Genomic DNA, 19,068 nt, shown 5'->3' with positions numbered 1-19,068 from the left:
AGTAGGATTGTTCAAAAAAGGTTAAACAGTCTCCGGAATATAACCGAGAACATAAAGCCTCTGAAGAAGGACTGTTCGAGGTAATTTACCTGTGGTCCTGCACTCGGCCAAAAGCACTCTACCAAGCAATCACAGGTAATTCGTGAATTATTTTAAGATTGCTAGAAGTAATCAATAAACATCAAACTTATGTTATTTTCAAATTGCAAAGTAATTAGGTTATATTAAATAATCTTGTTGCAAGTAATGAAATGACTAACAGTTGATGAACAAAAGGATCTTTCATTAAAAAAATTCAAAATGTATGTATACATGAGGATAGGTGTTTATAATAAAACATAAGTCTATCTACAAATTATCCCCCTTGGGGTCAGCAGCAGCGGTCTAAGCCGCAGTAGTGGTCTCGGCACCATCTCCAAGAGTGGTCTCTGCACCATCGCCAGGAGTGGTCTCGTCATCACTGTCTGAAGATGCATCCTCAGAGTCATTGAATGGCTTATGCGCAAACTTGTCTATCCCTACAGCGTCAGGCATCAACTCCTGCCCGAGGTTGATAAGCTGCTTCAACACCTCCTCAGATAGCAAAATGCTTTCAAGCTTCATAGTGTTGAGGTCCACAGTGCGAGCAGGGTCATTGGACCAGGTTCGAAAGGTTTCAAAACTAAGGATGATCCCGTCTGCCCAGGCACTATCCCGAGTTCATGAGGCGAATGACAGCTACTTGAGATAGTTCGCAGCTCGGGCCTCGGTATCTTGTAGTTGCACCTTTGTCTCACCGAGTTTTCTTTGAAAAATTTGAGCCTCGCTTCTGCAACTGTCCGACCCTCGTCTGCCTCCTCGAACTTGGTCTTTTGACTGGCTGCCTTGGTTTGAGCTCCCTTCAATTGGTTCAAGACCCCAGCATGCTTCTCTTCCAATTGACTTAGATCCTCTTTGACAATGGAGTGGTCTTTTTGAAGCTGCTCATGCTCGGCCAGGAGACCTTGCAACTCGGCGATTAGCTCAGAGATCTTGGACTCTGCCTGTGCTTTAGCTGCAACAGCCTTAGCAGCTTCAGCTTGTACACCGACTGCTCCTGACCTCTAAGGAGGAGCTCTTTGTCTTGCCAAGCCAAGGTGTCCTTTAATCTGGCATTCTCGGACTCGGCAAGTTTATTCTTCAAACGCTCAATTTTTGAAGCTGAGTCTTGAAAAAATCTTCTTAAAGTGGCAGTACAGAACCATCAACTTCATGGCACCTTGGGAAAATCAAAATACCAGTCAGGATCATAAAGAATGTTATATGAAAACAATAATGGTGCTTTCATTGAGAGAGAGGTACTTACACAGAGCTAATTAAAGAGCATCGATTATGCCATTCCTTGAGCGAAGAGATTGTGTTCGCCCTCCAAACTCTCAATGGGAACCCATTCTACTTGGGCTTGGAAGGGATTTCCCAGCAACTGGCCACCGAACCTCGACAGAGGCTTGCCCACTGTCCATGATAAGTGCCAAATGTTGCATATTTAGATCCCTTTATTTACATTAGTTAATCCTTTAGCTGTGTCGTTATTTAATATTTTATGTTAGTTTTGTGTTTTTAGTGTTTTGTAGGTCATTAAAGAAAAACTACAGCTTTAAAGGGGAAAAATGCAAAGTTTGGAAGAAAGTATACTTTGAGAAGACCTAGATAATGTGGTTAAGTTTAACCAAATCCAAGAAAAGGTTATATCAGATTAAATTGGATAAAAGATCAGATTGGATAAGATTTTGGATCGGATTCAAATTTAGATTCTGTATATGTCTTAGTATTTTGACCATAACTTTTTACTCAAATATCGGATTGAAGTGATTTAAGTGGAATTGGAAAGCTAATGCAAAACAATACAATTCGTTGTGAAATAGGATTTTACTAATTCAGAAGGTTACTATGCCAAAATTGCCCTGCAAGTAAAGAACACAAATCTGGACGAATCCTATTCCGATTTCAGACTTCTATTTTGACTAGGAGACATACCTCCGAATTATCTAGGTTTAATAGGGCTTCTAGGACTTCCTTAAGCCTATAAATAGACTTCTTTGCATTCAAAAGAAGATATACAATTTCAGAGAGCAAAATTCTACAGTTTTTCTCTTTTTAGTTTAGGTTTTCTTTAGATTTAGGTTTTATTTTTATGTGGAGCTAAATCCCCAACTAAGATTGGGGATGAAACCTCACCATTGAAGAACATCAATACTTTCATGTAAATCTTTATTTATCTGATTTTATTGGGTTTAATATTTCAATTGTTTTACTTCTTTTCAATGTGTGTAGTGATTCTTAAATATCTTTTGTGATTCAAGGATACACTTAATGATTTAAGATAATTTCACATCATTGATTGCTTGATTTTATTTTCCTAAATAATTGGATATCCCTTGTGATTTGTTCTACGAATACATTTGGTGTTTTAATTGATATTGGATTCCTCTTGTGATTTGTCTAATGAACGGATACATGGGATGGTTTTGATTAACTGTTGAAGCATAGTAAAATATATCTAAGATTTTAAATGTAAGAACTTCAGATTAATATTGATAAACATGGAAGTATGTTGTTATGATTCGGTGAGTGTGAATTTCCAAACCTTAGTATTTTATCTTTTAGTTTATTTTAATTAGTTTATGTTCGTCTTTTAATTTTTAAAACCAAAATCAAAACCCTTTTAGAACTAGGTTAGGGTAAAATTAGTTCAGATTTAAATTGTTCTTTCAAAAATACAATTTTATGTGGGATCGACCTCGCACTTGTAATCCATTAAACTACAATCGATTCGTTCACTTGTGCGTTAAATAAATTTGCACAACAAGTTTTTGGCGCCTTTGCCAGGGAATTGTTCAATTTTTTAAACCAATTTATTTCTAAATTAGTTTTATTCTTCTACTAGTTATAATTAGGATTTTATTTTTCTGCAATTTATTTTGTTTTATTCGTGTTACTAATAAAAAAAAAAAAATTCTTGGTTTTTTTTTTTTTTTTTTTGGCTTATTTTACAGCTCTGCCGCAACACCTTCTGCACACCCCTGCTAGTGCAATCGATCACAGCCCTGCTACGATCGAGCGCACTAGGGACCAAGACAGCAAGCTCAAGCCCACCTACACTCGTTAACTGCCGCATCTTGTTGTTCCACAATTACCTACCTAAATTAATAGGCAAATAACTAGATGTTTTACCCGCAAGTGCACGAGGTTAACATAGTAGCATAGTGTGCAAATACGGGGTCATCCCCACGAGGAATACTGAATCTTGTCTAAATTAATTTCCCAAAGTAAAATAAAACAAAGATTGAATTTGAATTGATAATGATAAAAAGGTAGGGCTTTGATATCCACCACTAATTATATTAAGCTAATATATCAATATGCCAATGTTTTGATCAAGTTATGTCTATCTAATGTTTGTCAACCTAAGGGCATGGGTGTATACTCCTTAAGCTATAGATTTTCCTAAGCAACGAGTTAGGCATGGGTGTATACTCTAACTCTTTTCTTTCCTAAAGGATTTAGCATGGTATATACTAAATTGTTCTTTAGAAAGACATATGTTTTATGGAAATCGACAAACACATGAGGCCTCGGGCATGGGTGTATACTCCCGGTTTCCCATGTTGATTAACCCAAGAATCCGGTGTGGATATCTTTTGTTACTTATGTTAAACCCAGGACTCGGTCATCCAAATTGATTTAACTAACTAGTCCATACCACATGCACATGTTGATCAGGCACACACATATGAGAAATTTATAAAAGTAGGTATTAATCAAGTTAGATATCATAACAAGATCATCACAAAGGCGCCAATATTGAATATTAACAAAACATAACTAGGGCTTCAATCTAGCCCTACTAATTAAATTAGTTACACGTAAAGTTGATGTTAAACATCTTCATAGAATAAAAGAAAAGAAAGGAAAAGAATAAACCCGAAACTCGAAATTGAAGAGCTCCTATTCTTCTCCTTACAAAGCATACATATTCTAGAGGTTTAAGGGTCTATTTATAGGCTTTAGAAGTCCTTGACAAACTAGTAAACCTAGGAATTTCATAGGGTTTCAAAATTTATTACAATTGGGAGTTGGAAAACCCTAATATGGAAAGAATGACAATCTGGCCGCCACTTGATATGTCTCCTGCGCACTAGTGCGATCGATCGCAACCCGTGTGCGCTCGATCATAGGTCTGTGATCGAGCCTCTTCTGTCGTGCGCTCGATCGCTTGTGGCCTGCTTCGTGCTGTGTCTTTTGGGGTATTGCGCTCGATCGCAGGTATCCTATGATCGATCGCAATGTCAAGGGGCTCCCATTTTTCCCATCTTCTCTCTTTGAGCCCAAATCTTTCAGATTTACTTCATTTTCTTCCAAAAGCCTACAAAAGTATGGGAAACACAAAAAGGAATTAAAATGACCTAACTAACTAAAACCAAAGGATTAAAACATGCAAGTTAAGGGGTGAAAATGTGAATATTTTAGCACTTAACATATCTTCACTCAAGTGCGATCGAGCGCACATCAGCGCGATCGAGCACACTCACAGCAAAGGTAGCAATTGCAGCAGTTCTGTAGATCTTTGCCAAAAATTTATTTTTAGTGCTTTTTGTGAGTTTTTAAATTTTAGTTTTATTTGTTTAGGCAGTTAATCGTTTTATTTATTTATTTTTTTAAAAAATAAAATAAAAATAAAAAAATTTAATGGTTAATGTTTTATGTGGGATATTTGCATGCTAAAAAGTGAGGGGGAAACATGAATTTTCCTTTTAATGATTTTAATGCCTCTCCTAGTTGTAGGACACCAGCTCCTACTAACTACTCTCAAAATTTTTACCCACATAAATCGTATTCATATTGTTTCAATCATTATCATGAGGAAAACAATTGTCCAGATCTGCGAGCTGAGCTCAATGACTTATGGGACAAATTAGACCAAATCAGGGCAGCTAGATCTAACTTTTCATATGAACAAATGAACACTAGTTTCTCTAGTCCGGGGTTTGATTCGAATTCTAATTATTACAACCTGGATTGGAGCAATCAATTTGATTTCTCAACATCAGCTTAGGCTACAGGAAATTATGCTCACCAATTTGATGAATTGCACCATTTAGAATATCTGCAGTTCAATCATCAAGCTCAACCCCCTGTTTATCAGTCTATCACTCAAGTGTCATAACCTGCACCACAGTCATCACTAGAAGACATGATGAAAGCATTCATGCAATCAATGGATAAGAATATACAAGATATGAATAATACTACCACAAGCAATTCCCAAGATATACAAGAGTTAAAAGATTTCACCAATCAAGTTGTACAGGAGATGAGGAATTCCAACATGGCTAACAACAGAGACATACAAGAACTTAAACAGGCCATGACCAAGATAGAAGGACAGATCGGTCATCTAGTTGCTGACTTAAACAGAATAGAGGAAGAAGAGCTTCAAAGTCAGCTGATGGCTGAAAGGCACTACATGATTGATGAGGATGATTCCAAAAATTCTTATCATGAGCATGCCCAAATCACCATCACACTTGAGAGTGAGGAAATTGTGGGTAACAAAGAGGAGGAAGAGAAAGATGAGCAAGTTGAGCACCATGAGAATAGTGAGCCTCCAATGGATGCTAATCTGCCCAGTGACATGGAAGTGAGTACTGAAGCTCCTGCCTGCATCACTGTCCCTCTTGAGACACATCAAGAGCCCAAAGCTTCATCGCCTGAATGTCTCAAAGAGCCATCTTATGTCAAGATACTCAAGGACTTGTGCACACAAGCACACAAATCTAGGAACCACTTTCCTAAGAAGATCTTTCAAAGCAAGCAATTCTATATAAGATGGCGAAATATCCTTCTAGAGGGGTATGAAGTTTTGAAGAAGAAGGGGTGGAAGGGATTAGTTGAACATCCGCATGATAGGGGGAAGCCCTGTAAAGTTTTCTCCTCCAGTTTATTTTCTGTACTTCACTCCACAAATTCTTTCTTTCATTTTTCATTATATTGCATTTCTTTTTATTTGTTTTTGTTTCTAACAGCAATTGATCTTTTGATGTTTTGTTTCTGTGAAAAAAATATTGTTGTTAGTTTTTGTTGAGGGGTGTTTGGTGTTTAAGTTTGGGGGACGCCCTAGCCTTGTTCACACTCAGATTCCCTTACTTCCGGTAATGTATTTTTTATATTACACATTGAGGGCAATGTGTAATTCAAGTTTGGGGGTATGGAAAAACGCTTTTTCTATTTATTTTTGTTTTTATTTGTTTATTTTTATTTGTCTTTATATGTTAAAAGATTTTGAAAAAAAAAAAAAAATTGTGCTATGTTGTTATCAAGTTTGAATTAAATTGTAACTATGATTTACATTTCATTAGCTTGCTTAAAGCGTTGAATACATCATTATGTCATTTGAAGTCTGAGTCCTTTGACTTATTTTTGAGTAAAAGAGATTTCACTTGTTTTGAAATAAATTTTTATGAGCACATTAGCATGTTTTCTGTGAGGTATGATGTTTGAGCTTAAGCTTGTTCTCTTTGAGATTTGTTGGATGACCTATTGATGAATAACCATTGGCTTGCAAGATATATATATAAAAGGAAAAAAAAAAGTAAATAAAAAAGAAAAGAAAGATCATGTTGAGTTTTTCGTTGAGTAACCGGACATCTTGCCTCATTAAGCATTGAGTGTTCGCGTCAAAAGGTGTGAAGTTCAGTGTTGATTTATGATATGGCTAGTATGACTTTGTAGCCTTTTTAACTTAAGTTAATAAGCCCTTAGGGATGTTTTACATCTAGTGCCTTAAAGCCACCTGACTTGGGAGTCATTGGCCTAACACTTGTTACATGGATCAATTAGAAAGCTTAGGGGAGTTAGACATTGCAGAGCCTATGAAAAATAAATGTATATCTTGCATTGGCTATTTCATTTGTTAGGGAGTCTTACAAATTTTTTTTGGAACTTGTCTTGAGTTTAAGCTGAAAGCTTCATGATTGTATGCTAATTACACTTTACACTTTTCAAAACATATGAGGTCTCAATTGTCCATTTATGAGTGATTTGATTTTAGATTTCCTTTTGACAGTGATGATAGCGTTTGTCTTTTTAAGTATGCTCATGAATAAGAACCATGGTTTATGTGAAACTTCTTTCTTGTTAACAACGTAGTGCACAATGTTTGCGGGTATCATTCCTGTTAAGCTTTCACGAGACTTCACTCGTCTACTAGGGATGCCTAAGGGTTTAAAAGGCTTATTGCATATGCTAAATGCAATCGTCTCTCCCACGAAAGATGATTTATGTTTCTTGCTTTCATTTTGTTTTTCGTTTTGTTTTGCTAAGGGACTAGCAAAATGTAAGTTTTTGGGTGTTTGATAAGTGCCAAATGTTGCATATTTGGACCCCTTTATTTACCTTAGTTAATCTTTTAGCTGTGTCGTTATTTAATATTTTGTGTTAGTTTTGTATTTTTAGTGTTTTGTAGGTCATTAAAGAAAAACTACAGCTTTAAAGGGAAAAATGCAAAGTTTGGAAGAAAGCATATTTTGAGAAGACCTAGAAGATGTGATTAAGTTTAATTAAATCCAAGAAAAAGGTTAAATCAGATTAAATTGGATAAAAGATCAGATCGAATAAGATTTCGGATTGGATTCAAATTCAGATTCTGTATATATCTCAGTATTTTCACCATAACTTTCCGCTCAAATATCGGCTTATAGTGATTTAAGTGGCATGGGAAACCTAACGCAAAATACTACAATTCGTTGTGAAAGAGGATTTTCCTAATTCAGAAGGTTACTATGCCAAAATCGCCCTGCAATTAAAGGACACAAATTTGGACGAATCCTATTCCGATTTCAAACTTCTATTTTGACTGGGAGATAGACCTCGGAATTATCTAGGTTTAATAGGGCTTCTAGGACTTTCCTAAGCCTATAAATAGACGTTTTTGCATTCAAGAAAAGATATACGATTTCAGAGAGCAAAATTCTACAGTTTTTCTCTTTTTAGTTTAGGTTTTCTTTAAATTTCAGTTTTATTTTTATGTAGAGCTAAATCCCTCACTATGGTTGGGGATGAAGCCTCATCGATGAAGAACATCAATACTTTCATGTAAGTCTTTATTTATTTGATTTTCTTGGGTTTTTGTCCACTCGACGTTTTGAGGTTTCACCAAGGAGTAACTTGAAGAAGCCTCGGCCCTAGATGTGGTGGCCTTTGATAAGCGCTGAATGTTATACATTCAAGCCCCTTAATTTGCATATGTTAATTCCTTAGCGTTGTTATTTGTTTGATTTTATTTTGTTTTTGTGTTTTCAGGTTATAAATAAAGATGCAATTAATTCCATTGATTTTGGGCTTAAAAGCACACTTTGAGATGATTAAGCGTAGCCAATCATAACAGAGGACATATATGTTGTGGCTAAATTTAATCAAATAAAGGAAGGGATTAATTCGGAATTTCTCAAATTGGAGTCAAAATCAGATTGAATTCAAATTTGAATTCTGCATATGTCTCGGTATTTTGGCCATAATTTTCACTTCAAATATCCGATTGAGGTGATTCAAGCAGAGTTGAAAAGCTAACTCAAATTTCTACAACTCATTATGAAATAGTATTTTCCTAATTCGAAGCTCCGCAATGCCAAAATCGTCCCGTAAGATAGAAACGCAATTCTAGGCGAATCCTATTCCGATTTGGACTTAGGTTTTCTTTATCATAATTGGACTTGGACTTAAATCTCTGAAATTTCTAAGATTACTAGGGCTTCTAGGACTCTCCTAAGCCCTATAAATAGGCCTCTAAGCATTGAGAAAAAAACACCGTTTTTTAGAGTAAAAATTCAGTAAATTGTCTTTGGAGCTCAGAAGATCATGAGCGGCTAAACCCCTTCGTGGGGTGTTGATGTAACCCTATCCAAGCACAATGGTTTAATTGTATTTAATTTCTAGATTTTTCAATTTATGCATGTTGATTGTATAACTATGAGAATTGCTACCTTTTGATTTTGTTCTTAATTATTAAATGCAATTGTTCTTAAATTCCAAAATTAATATTTGTGAAATTCTTCTCTTGTCTTAGAAAGTATTTTACTTTTGTTGATCTCAAATCATTCTTGTTTTCTGTGATTATGAGGATGATGGTTATACAATGGGTTTAATTGACATATGATCAATGTGATTTGATAGGCCATGCCTAAGCAAGACGGATTGTACTACACCCTAGTTTAGTGTAATTTAGGTAGACAGTCCGTACCAACCGAAGATGGGTTACACTTATTCATTGATTGTGTGTATCCTGTTATAGAATTTGATAATTTATACCTAGGGAAAACGGGTCGTACCGCATCTTAGTGGTTAGGTGGACGATCCGTGCCAACCGAAGATAAATTATGCTTGTTCTTTAATAAGGTAGTTTCTTGTTTATTGATAACATGCATAGAATGAATTTATAGGATTAATTATGATTAGCCATTGTTGTGCGGATAGAGGTGAAGTCAATACCCTACGCTCTTTCTCATATATTTACTCTTTTTATTTCTATTTATTTTATGCACTTTAAATTAACACAAACAAATCATTCTCTTTTTAATTAAGTTAATCTTAATCTTTTGAATTTTGATAATTAAACCCCTGCAGTCCTTGAGGTTCGACACCCTCTCTATAGCCGTATCCTACAAAGATTCGTCCTATTGCGAGTGGTTATTTTTATTATTGATATTTTTGGACACAAAAATACCACATCAGCGTTGGTCTTAGCAGCAGGCAATGGAGCCCGAGATGTAGCCTCAGCCACAAACAGTGAGGGATAAGGCCTCTCGACAATTGGGGATAAGGCTTGAGGCCCCACCAGTTCCATCACCTCGGCCCGAGGCCTCACCTCCTCTTCCACTGCCTCGTCTTGCATCCTGTTTTTATTGAGCTCCATTCCTACTTAGCTCTCCGAGTCCAACTTCTGATCAATCTCCTTTAAGATATGCTGTATGTTGGGGCCCGAGTGCTCAGGAGAGGCCGACTCAACAGGGATGGTAGTAGTTGAAGCAACACCGGTGGGGTTGAGCGGAGTTGCCGCCAAAGGAGTGACAACAATAGGTTTGTCGGTGAGGAGGGCCTCCTACTCTGCAACTGGAAGCACAACAGGTCCTGGGTTTGCCTTCCTCCGAGCAGCAAGGAGTTAGACCTCATTTAATTTCTTACTTGGAAATGCACATTTATTTTTATTCATAAATAACTGGCTCATTTCATACTGTGAGATTTACTTAGTAAGTCTTCAGACTTACGTAATTATTACAACTTATAGGAAATCTCTTTCCGAAAAGAGGACAATGGTACGATCGCCACTTTAGGTTATTAAGATGAAACGACACTAATTAAGCCAGGCGTCACTAACCTGTGTGGTTTTGTTTTGTTTTATTTTATTTTTTTTTCTTTAGTGGTTGTATATATTTATTTTAATTTTTTACCCTACACTGACCCAATATATACCCTTTTTTAACTATTGTCCCAGACAACACAAATAATAAGACGCCGCTTTATTCCTCACTTATAAAACAGAAAAATAAAAGAAATATTTTGTCAAGTAGGCGGTGAGCCAGTTGCATTTACTCATTAGAAATTTAGAAAAGAATAAATATTATTTTGTTTCAACTTTTTACTTGAAGTCCAAAAGATTTTTTGTTTAGCTCATTTTGAAAAGTCAAAGCTTGAAGGGGCCAGATTCCGATTCAAGACTTCTTTAAGAGTAAGTTTTTTTTCACAGCTTTTGCAGTGGCCACGGCCCATTCAGGTCTTTAAGTAGATCTGTCATTGTCCAGAAGGATGGCAGTAGACATAAAAAAGGATCCTCTCCGCTTCATTCGAAATTGAAGGGATCCATTTAATTATTTTAAGAGAGTGTTTTTTTCTAAATAAAAAATAGAGAGCCCAAAAATAATAAAATTGCCTTCTAAAAACAACTAAGTTGTTCCTCTCATTTTTCATTTGAAATGGAGAGGATTCAAGTCTGTAGACGTTGTAGTGTTTTTCTTTTTAAAAACAATTGTCACCTCAGAAGGACCATAGAAAGATGGCAATAGATGTTGTAACATTTCTCAAAGAAAAAACAAACTAGGAATTAGAAACAATATACAGTTCATTAAACAAATGAACTTTTAATTCCCATGTTCATCAATTAATTGTTTCCTAAAATTCTATGACAAAAGTTACAGTACTGTCAGTGTATATTGTATACTTGACCACGAAAAAAAAAAAAAAGAGTAGGAAAACAGTATTTGCTTGTTTTCTTTAGGGCAAATATGTATTTTTGTAAGACATTTCAAAATTGGAAAAAAACTAGTGACCAGCTCCAGGGCTTGGTCCGGAAGGCAACCGCTCCAGCCAATACGCCATGTTGTGCTTCGCCTTCTCGTAGAAAGAATATGTATCGAGATGATTAAAAGTCGCAAAATCCTCTGATAACACTCTGCTTGCTTCAACCCTCGCATCGTTCAAGATGGCCGTGAAGATGACAAAGATGATCAAAAGGGTTATAGTCTTTCTGGAATTCATCTTAAGCTGGAATGGATGAAACTTTTACTTGAAATAAGTTGTGCGCGAGAGGTTTCGTTATATATTTCACTCTTGAATGAGAGGTTTTGAGTGTTCGTGAATGTGTACAACAAAGTACTAACAGGTGAAGGTATTTATAGTGTTAAGGGTTGGTACCCGTCTTTTTGGACTCATCAGGGTGTTGGTGGGCACTGACGTCTTCCGTGTTGACCAAGGAGTTTTCGCATAACGTCTTCCGTGTTAGTTTGCATTACATGCGCTCCAAGGTACGAATGGGTCAACGGCTAGCTATAACGTTTGAACAGTTTGATAGTTAATTAGAATGGCCTTGCTCGATCGTGGCTTGAATTTCAAAAGGAAAGATTTGAAAATGGTAGCAGTGACAACACATGCAAGAACGGACCCTGAGCTTCAAATTCAATCTTTAACAGCTTCCCTCAAATTAAAAGTAAGATAAACTGATTTATGTTGAGCTTAAATCATGTTAAACATGTTAATTAAAGGAGATTGATACTTTGTTAAACATGACACTTTTTAACATGATTTATAAAATTATAAACTAACAAAAACTTAAAAATAAAAATAAATAAATAAATAAATAAAAAGCTGGAAGAGTGTGCGGTTCCACTAGGACCACTACCCCCTGTTACTCAAATTAGGGGTAGACAAAATTTTCCTCCAAACTAGGTTAGAGAAATTTCCTTTAACCTAATTTATAAAAGTGACATGTTCTTTTTTTTAATAACATGTTGAATGTAAATGAGTTTTTAATAAAATTTATTCCAACTTTGTCCTTGCAATTAAAAAAACGTGCGCATCTCACACGTTCATGGGACACATGTCACTTTTATAGATTAGATTGAAAGAAATTCTTCCAACCTAGTTTGACTTTGTTCATTGGGGGTGAGACAACCAACCCCAAAAATTCATTTTAGGTCCTCATCCTCTAAACCATATCCCTACCATTGTTCATGCTCAACTCTGCTCAATTTGGCCATGACTCTGATGCTTCTTGATCTACTAGCTTGGTCCTTGTTCTTCCAGCAAACCCCCACAAATGGCTTCGCCATATTACGAAGCTCTCACAATGGAGACAAGCATAGGTTTATTGAGATTCTCGGGCATTGATCTCTTCTTGGAGAAGCCTAGTACTGATCAAACAACCCTCAACACTTGTCGGGATTCCAAGACCCAATATAGGCCAGGCTTGTGCTCACTCACGCTAGTGGCTCTCGGACTATTGAATCTAAAGGTACCTTGTTTCTTTTGTCTTACTGAGAAATTTTAGCCAAAAAGAGACCCCCGGCCCCCACTTTTAGCCAAAGGGGGTAGCTCGGCCACCCCTCTTTCAGCTTATTTTTTTCTTTACAAAAATTAGTTTTTAGATTTCATTTTTAAATTTGAAATTTTTGGTTTTAATATATTTATACTTTATATATTTTGTTATAGGTGAGAAGTGCCGTTATATGATTGGATATGACATGGCACGCTTTAAAGGTATAAGCTTTCCAAGCTATAGAAGTACGTACACTCTTAAGAGATTGGCCTCTCTCTCCCTCTCCCTCTCTCTAGGGTCGAGTATTAGAAAATCGGGGAAATTGGGGTCTAGGGTTCAAGCTAGCCCCTTATATAAACCTCCTTCAACTTAATTAATTAAATGGCAACATTTCATTTGCATGCATAGTGCTATCGTTCAATTGTTTTAAAGCAATGATTGATTGTTTTGTGCAATATTGCACAGTTGGATCGTGTTTAAAGGCATGTATTTTAAAACCCTAGTTTATCATGTTTTCAAACTATCCATTCAACACCTTAAAACTTGTTTGGGTTCTTTACAAAATGTCAAGTTATGAATGTATTTGAATCGAATGATCTTCTTATCCATGAGTTTAGTTGTTGAGAGAATATCTCTAATACTTAAAAAGAAAAAAGAAAAAAAGAAAATCATTTATTACATGTCACATCAACGGATATGAAAAGTAACATTACTCAAACAAAATATGAGAATTATAGATAACATAAAGAATGGCTTATCATATTAGAATAAATAAATGAATCTTATTTTCCATTTACAATTGTTCGGTATAATCCATATATATATATATATATATATATATATAGCGAAAGCTACATTATATCTCGAGCAACGAAAGGAAAAAAAAAAAAGAACAAAAAATTCTGTCTATGCTTGTTTTCTTGGGTGTAACCCAGCTATAAAAACTTTTACAACTTGAATAAACTAGTGACCGTCTCCGGGGCTGGGTCCGGACGGCAACCTTTCGAGCCAATACGCCATGCTGTGCTTGGCCCTCTCATAGATGGAGGAATATGTCTCTAGGTTATTTGCATTGGAAAAATCCTCGGATAACACTCTGGCTGCTTCAACCCTGGCATGGCACATGATGGCCACAGAGATGAGCAAGATGATCAAAAGAGTGCTCGTCTTTCTGAAATTCATCTTGGGTGGGAAGAAGTTGGTGGAATGAATGAACTTAATCGATCTTTGGTATAAATAAGAGCTTTTGATGACTGCTTGTGGAAGTGCATGACAAAGTATGAATAAGCGAAAGGATTTATATATAGTGGCAGAGTTTTGAACCGGCACTGGGGATTTCGTGGGGTTTTAAGGCTTACGTGTTGACCAACAAGTTTTGGAATGATCGAGGAACTTGGTTTTGCTGGGTAAAGTTCGTAAATGGGCTTCCCACCTCCCGAGTATGAATGTTTCAACGGCTGAATCGTTTACCATGAATATTGTAATTTACTAAAATGGCCTTGATCATCACATCAAGTCAATATAGGTGGAGAGCAACCATTCGTCAATCTACTTAACACTAAACCGGGTAAAACCGGGTCAGTGTAAAACTGAAATTTGATCTGGCCGGTCGCCTTGTTCATTCAGTCCAAAGTTTGCAAAGTTTGATTAGATCGCTTGTCTTGTAATTCCTCGATTTTGACAGAAAACAAGAAATTTGTTTGAGAAAACTACCAAATTTGGCTTTTTTTTTTTTTTTTTTTTTTTTTTTTTTTTTTTTTAAATATGGGAAAAATCATTGTTATTCTTTAAGTTTTCATTTGAATTTGAATTTTAGTTCTTCAATTTGAATTTTAGTTATATTCTTCAGTATAACTATTTTTTTTTAATTATTAAAACCATTAACAAAAAAAGGAAAAACGCGGAAATATATTCTCGGAGTATACTCATGATCTTTCTGGCCTTGGGATTTCTTGGACTTTTATGGCTTACGTGTTGACCAAGGAGTTTTAGCTGAAAAACGAGGGAGTTGGTTTTGCTGGGAAAGTTGATACATGGGCTCTCCCTCCCTCCCCTTCCGGGTATGAATGTTTCAGCGGTGCCTTGTATCGTTAAAACCTTGGATTGTGGGTGTAAATTGAGTCCAAAGCTTGGAAAGTTTGAATAGAGTTGAGATTAGATATTGTTTAAGAATTCACCGAATGATGGGAAATTTTGAATTGACTCGCACTTCATCAAATTCTTCTTCTTACTTTTGAATAGATTGTACCAAAAACACGAGAATATTGTTTAAAGGAAACAACCGATATTGAGACACCTGAGCATTGTTAAATGATGATAATGTTGTTTAAAACATGTACGTAATTTGCCTTTGGTCTCTACTACTGTTTGTAAGATCCCCGTTGTATGACATTAGTTTAAGCGTCACATAAAAAAAATAATAAAAATAAAAATAAAAAATAAAAAAAGAGGAGATTATGTGATGCCTCAACTTTTCAAGATTTATTTATCTAAAACGCAACCGTTCACTTAAGCCTAAAAAAATCTTTATGTAATCCCCATTATGAGTGTTTTTAATCCAAAAACCCAATTCAAACTCTCTTGCAGAACGTTCGGCAGGGGACCACACCGAACGTTCGGCCATCTCCTTAGTGCGAACATTTAGCAGGGGACCACATCGAACGTTCGTTGACCAAAGTTTGACCTCAATGGGTATTGACTAAACGTTTCATATGCAACCCTAGAACTACTGTATTATAATACACCGAACGTTTGCCCATAGTAATGAATGTTCGGTGACAGTCTGAAAAGCATTTTTAGCTCATTCTCCACCTTTGTAGAAGGGAGCACGCCTTCCCACCCCTATAAATACCAACCCCCTCGTCCCTCATGAGCATTCCCTTACACCAAAAACCCTAACCCTAAAGTTAGAGGAGAATTTTTTGAAAGGAAGAAGAAGGTTTCGGGAGAATTTCGCTACCTTCAAGGTAATTCATAAGCTTTCACCAAGCTTTGATATCTTGTTATTATCCTTGCTTTCTTCAAGTTTTTAAAGATGCCATGACTTGTGTGCCATTTTTTTCCCTTAGAAGAAAAGCGTGGTTTTCAAATGTTTTAGAAACGCTCATTTATTTCCTTGGTTTTCTTGTATATCATGCTTCACTATGTTGTATGAACTTTTTAAGAGTTTAGGGTGTACATGAGGATAGAAGCCCAAACTTTACAATTTTGACTTTGCCCAAACGTTCTCTACCTATTCTGACCAAATGTTCACACCCGTGACAGAACATTTGCCCATTGGACAAAACGTTCAACCAAAGCCCAAAATGCATAAAAGTAGGGTTTTATGACATTTTAGCTAGACGCATTCGGTTAGGACCTTTTGTGTCTTTAGTAAACCCTCTAGCACTACGTATAACAATAGTCATGTTTCGTTATAGTAGAAATTCGGAATGTCGAACGACTCAAGCGAGCATACTAATTAAGTAAATCCTTATGACTGCTTTCTTTAAAAACATGCGATATGTCAGCTGATTGAGCACGCATATGATATGAAAATATTTACCCTTTCACGCAACTTGCTAACTGTCTTAATAATCAGTTGATAAGACACATCGTAAGACATGGTACATCGGTACGTGCAGTATGATGGTCATGGGGCTTACTATATATACTTGATGGCCATGGGCCTTGGATCCAATGGTTATGTCGTCATTGGCACAACCATGATTGGCGGGTCACTACAAGACATACATTATTAATCGCATGGGCCACCCGAAATCAGACTCAGTCAGACTGCTAGTATATGAACGGTACCGTATAGACCCTTTAGATTCATTTAAGGGAACCTAAAACCTTTTTCAAATACAAGGTTTGGAATAATTTTCTGCTTGCTTTATTCATAACATAATGCCCTTTAAATAGGCAAACTATTACAATATTTTCTAGGGTTGAGTAATCAGCTTTTATTTGAATATAAACTATGGATGAGTCATCAAGACTTTTACATAGAAGTAAATAAAAACAATATCAAATAAAAATAAACACAATAAAATATTCTACCATATCATATATTTTAATATATCATAATATTAATAATTGTTCCGCATAAACTCCATTCTCATAACATTCCTTTTCCTTTGAAGAGGACCTTGTTCTCAAGGTCCTGAAAATCTTGTTCTTGAAATAATCTTGCTCTTAGACCGAATCTATAGATCTGCCGGATCAATAACACTTAACAATTATAAATAATAAAATATTACTATAACCATGAATTTTCTCCCTTTAATCAACTTCTTTTCTTTTCTTTTATTTTTTTAACCTTTCACACACCCGTACTTCAAACCTTTTTTTCTTTCTTGTCAATTCCACCAAAAATCTCAAATTTTGCCATTTTTCTTATTCCTTCCGGACTTGGGCATAATGTCATACACGTATACTATCTTCTTCTTCTTCCTTTTTTTTTTTTTTTGGGGGGGGGGGGAACCAAGTAACATCTAAGCCCTTCTTTCTTCGCATTTGGGTGAGCCACGATCTAGCGTGAGATGACCAAGATGAAGTTGGCGATTTCAATGGAGACATGACTGAGATGGGGTAGTATTGGACTGTGATGGCTAAAAGACGCATATTTGCGGTTAGGAGTGCCTTTTTCTGATCCGTTGGCGCGATTGGATGGTGGCGGAATTGGGTGGCAGTGAGATTGAGTTGTGGAATTGGGGCTTCAACGTAGCAGAATGGCTAAACGACAACTTCATTTTTTTGTACATCAAACCCCTTCTTTGAGAGAAAACTATCTATTTTTTTCTCCATCATTTCCATCCGCTCTTCTAATTTCTTTATCAAGGCATCAAACATACTTATGAGACTAGCAAATTGTTGTTCAAGTCGATCAAGACGTGAATCCTTCATGGATCATTGATTGCTATAGAAAACAACCAACCTGGCTGCTCTGATACTAATGTTACTTGAATGCTTTTATAGACATGTAACCAGATAGATTGTTACGTTTTGAGGAAACCTAGACCCTTTAGATTCATTGAATGGAATCTAAAATCTTTTTTCAAGCACAAGGTTTGGAATAATTTTCTGCTTGCTTTATTCATAACAAAATGCCCTTTAAATAAGCAAACTATCACAATATTTTTTAGGGCTGAGTAATCAGCTCTTGTTGGAATATAAGCTAGGGCTGAATCATCAAGACTCTTACATGAAAATAAATAAAGACAATATTAAATAAAAGTAAACATAATAAAATATTATACTGTATCATATATTTTAATATATCATAATATTAATAACTGTTCCGCATAAACTCCATTCTCATAACATTATAAAACTTCTTAAGAGTACGATACATACTAGCATAAACGTTTAAAAATAAGCAATGTTACAAACATCACTTCAAAACTCAAAGTCCTAACTTTTTCTTCAAAGTTACATCTCCCATATGAAACAACCAAGGAAAATGCTTGAAGGTGTTAAAAGGTAGATATCTTAACACTGTTTTAAAGTTAAAAAAACGCTAGACCTTTGTTACACATATTTTGAGTTTAGCCCATGGGCTCAGGTTAAGAGCGTGGACCCAAGTCACAAATGGACATAAAAGAGCCCGGCCCACACATTCTCAAAAGCCTAGTACGTGAGGCATGGAATCAACCTCATCGCCATTTCACAGTGACTCGGGACATCATACCCTCGGGAGTACCATAAGTATTGAGCCTACAACATCTACCGAGCCAGTAGGGTCAGGATCTACTTCATGTATCATTTAAGAACGACAGTTACGGGAATGGATACGCATTGATCACATTGATAGTTACACATATCCTCGGATACTCATTGATTATGGGAGCAGTTACGAATCATCCTCGGATTCGCATTGATTGCAGTGGTAGTTACGCGGTACTCACGGGATCACATTAATTGCAGGAATAGTTTCGCATTGACCACAAGGTTATTAATTTAACTATCAGTTACTCCTATATCCCAAATCCTCTGCCTATTTGACATTTCCAGCGCCGGATTATCAACTCTATAAATATGTATTGATTATCAAACCGAAGGTACGCAATATATTTGAATTCTTGAGGATCGGAAACAAAGAAAGGATATAACTTGACAGTCGGAGAAGGATCGAGGGGAAACCGCCCGATGCCTTCTCTTAACCACCATTTCTATTTCGCAGGTTAGAAAGGAAGCAGCTCATAGAATTACTAGATCACTCCTTGGGTTCATTATACCAGAAACTGTACCAACAGTTTGTTTGT

The sequence above is a fragment of the Corylus avellana genome, chromosome 2, assembly GCF_965113065.1.
Source record: "Corylus avellana chromosome 2, dhCorAvel1.hap1.2, whole genome shotgun sequence".
NCBI classification, from domain to species: Eukaryota; Viridiplantae; Streptophyta; class Magnoliopsida; order Fagales; family Betulaceae; genus Corylus; species Corylus avellana.
The sequence above is the reverse complement of the archived record's forward strand: the minus strand, read 5'-3'. Positions refer to the sequence as shown.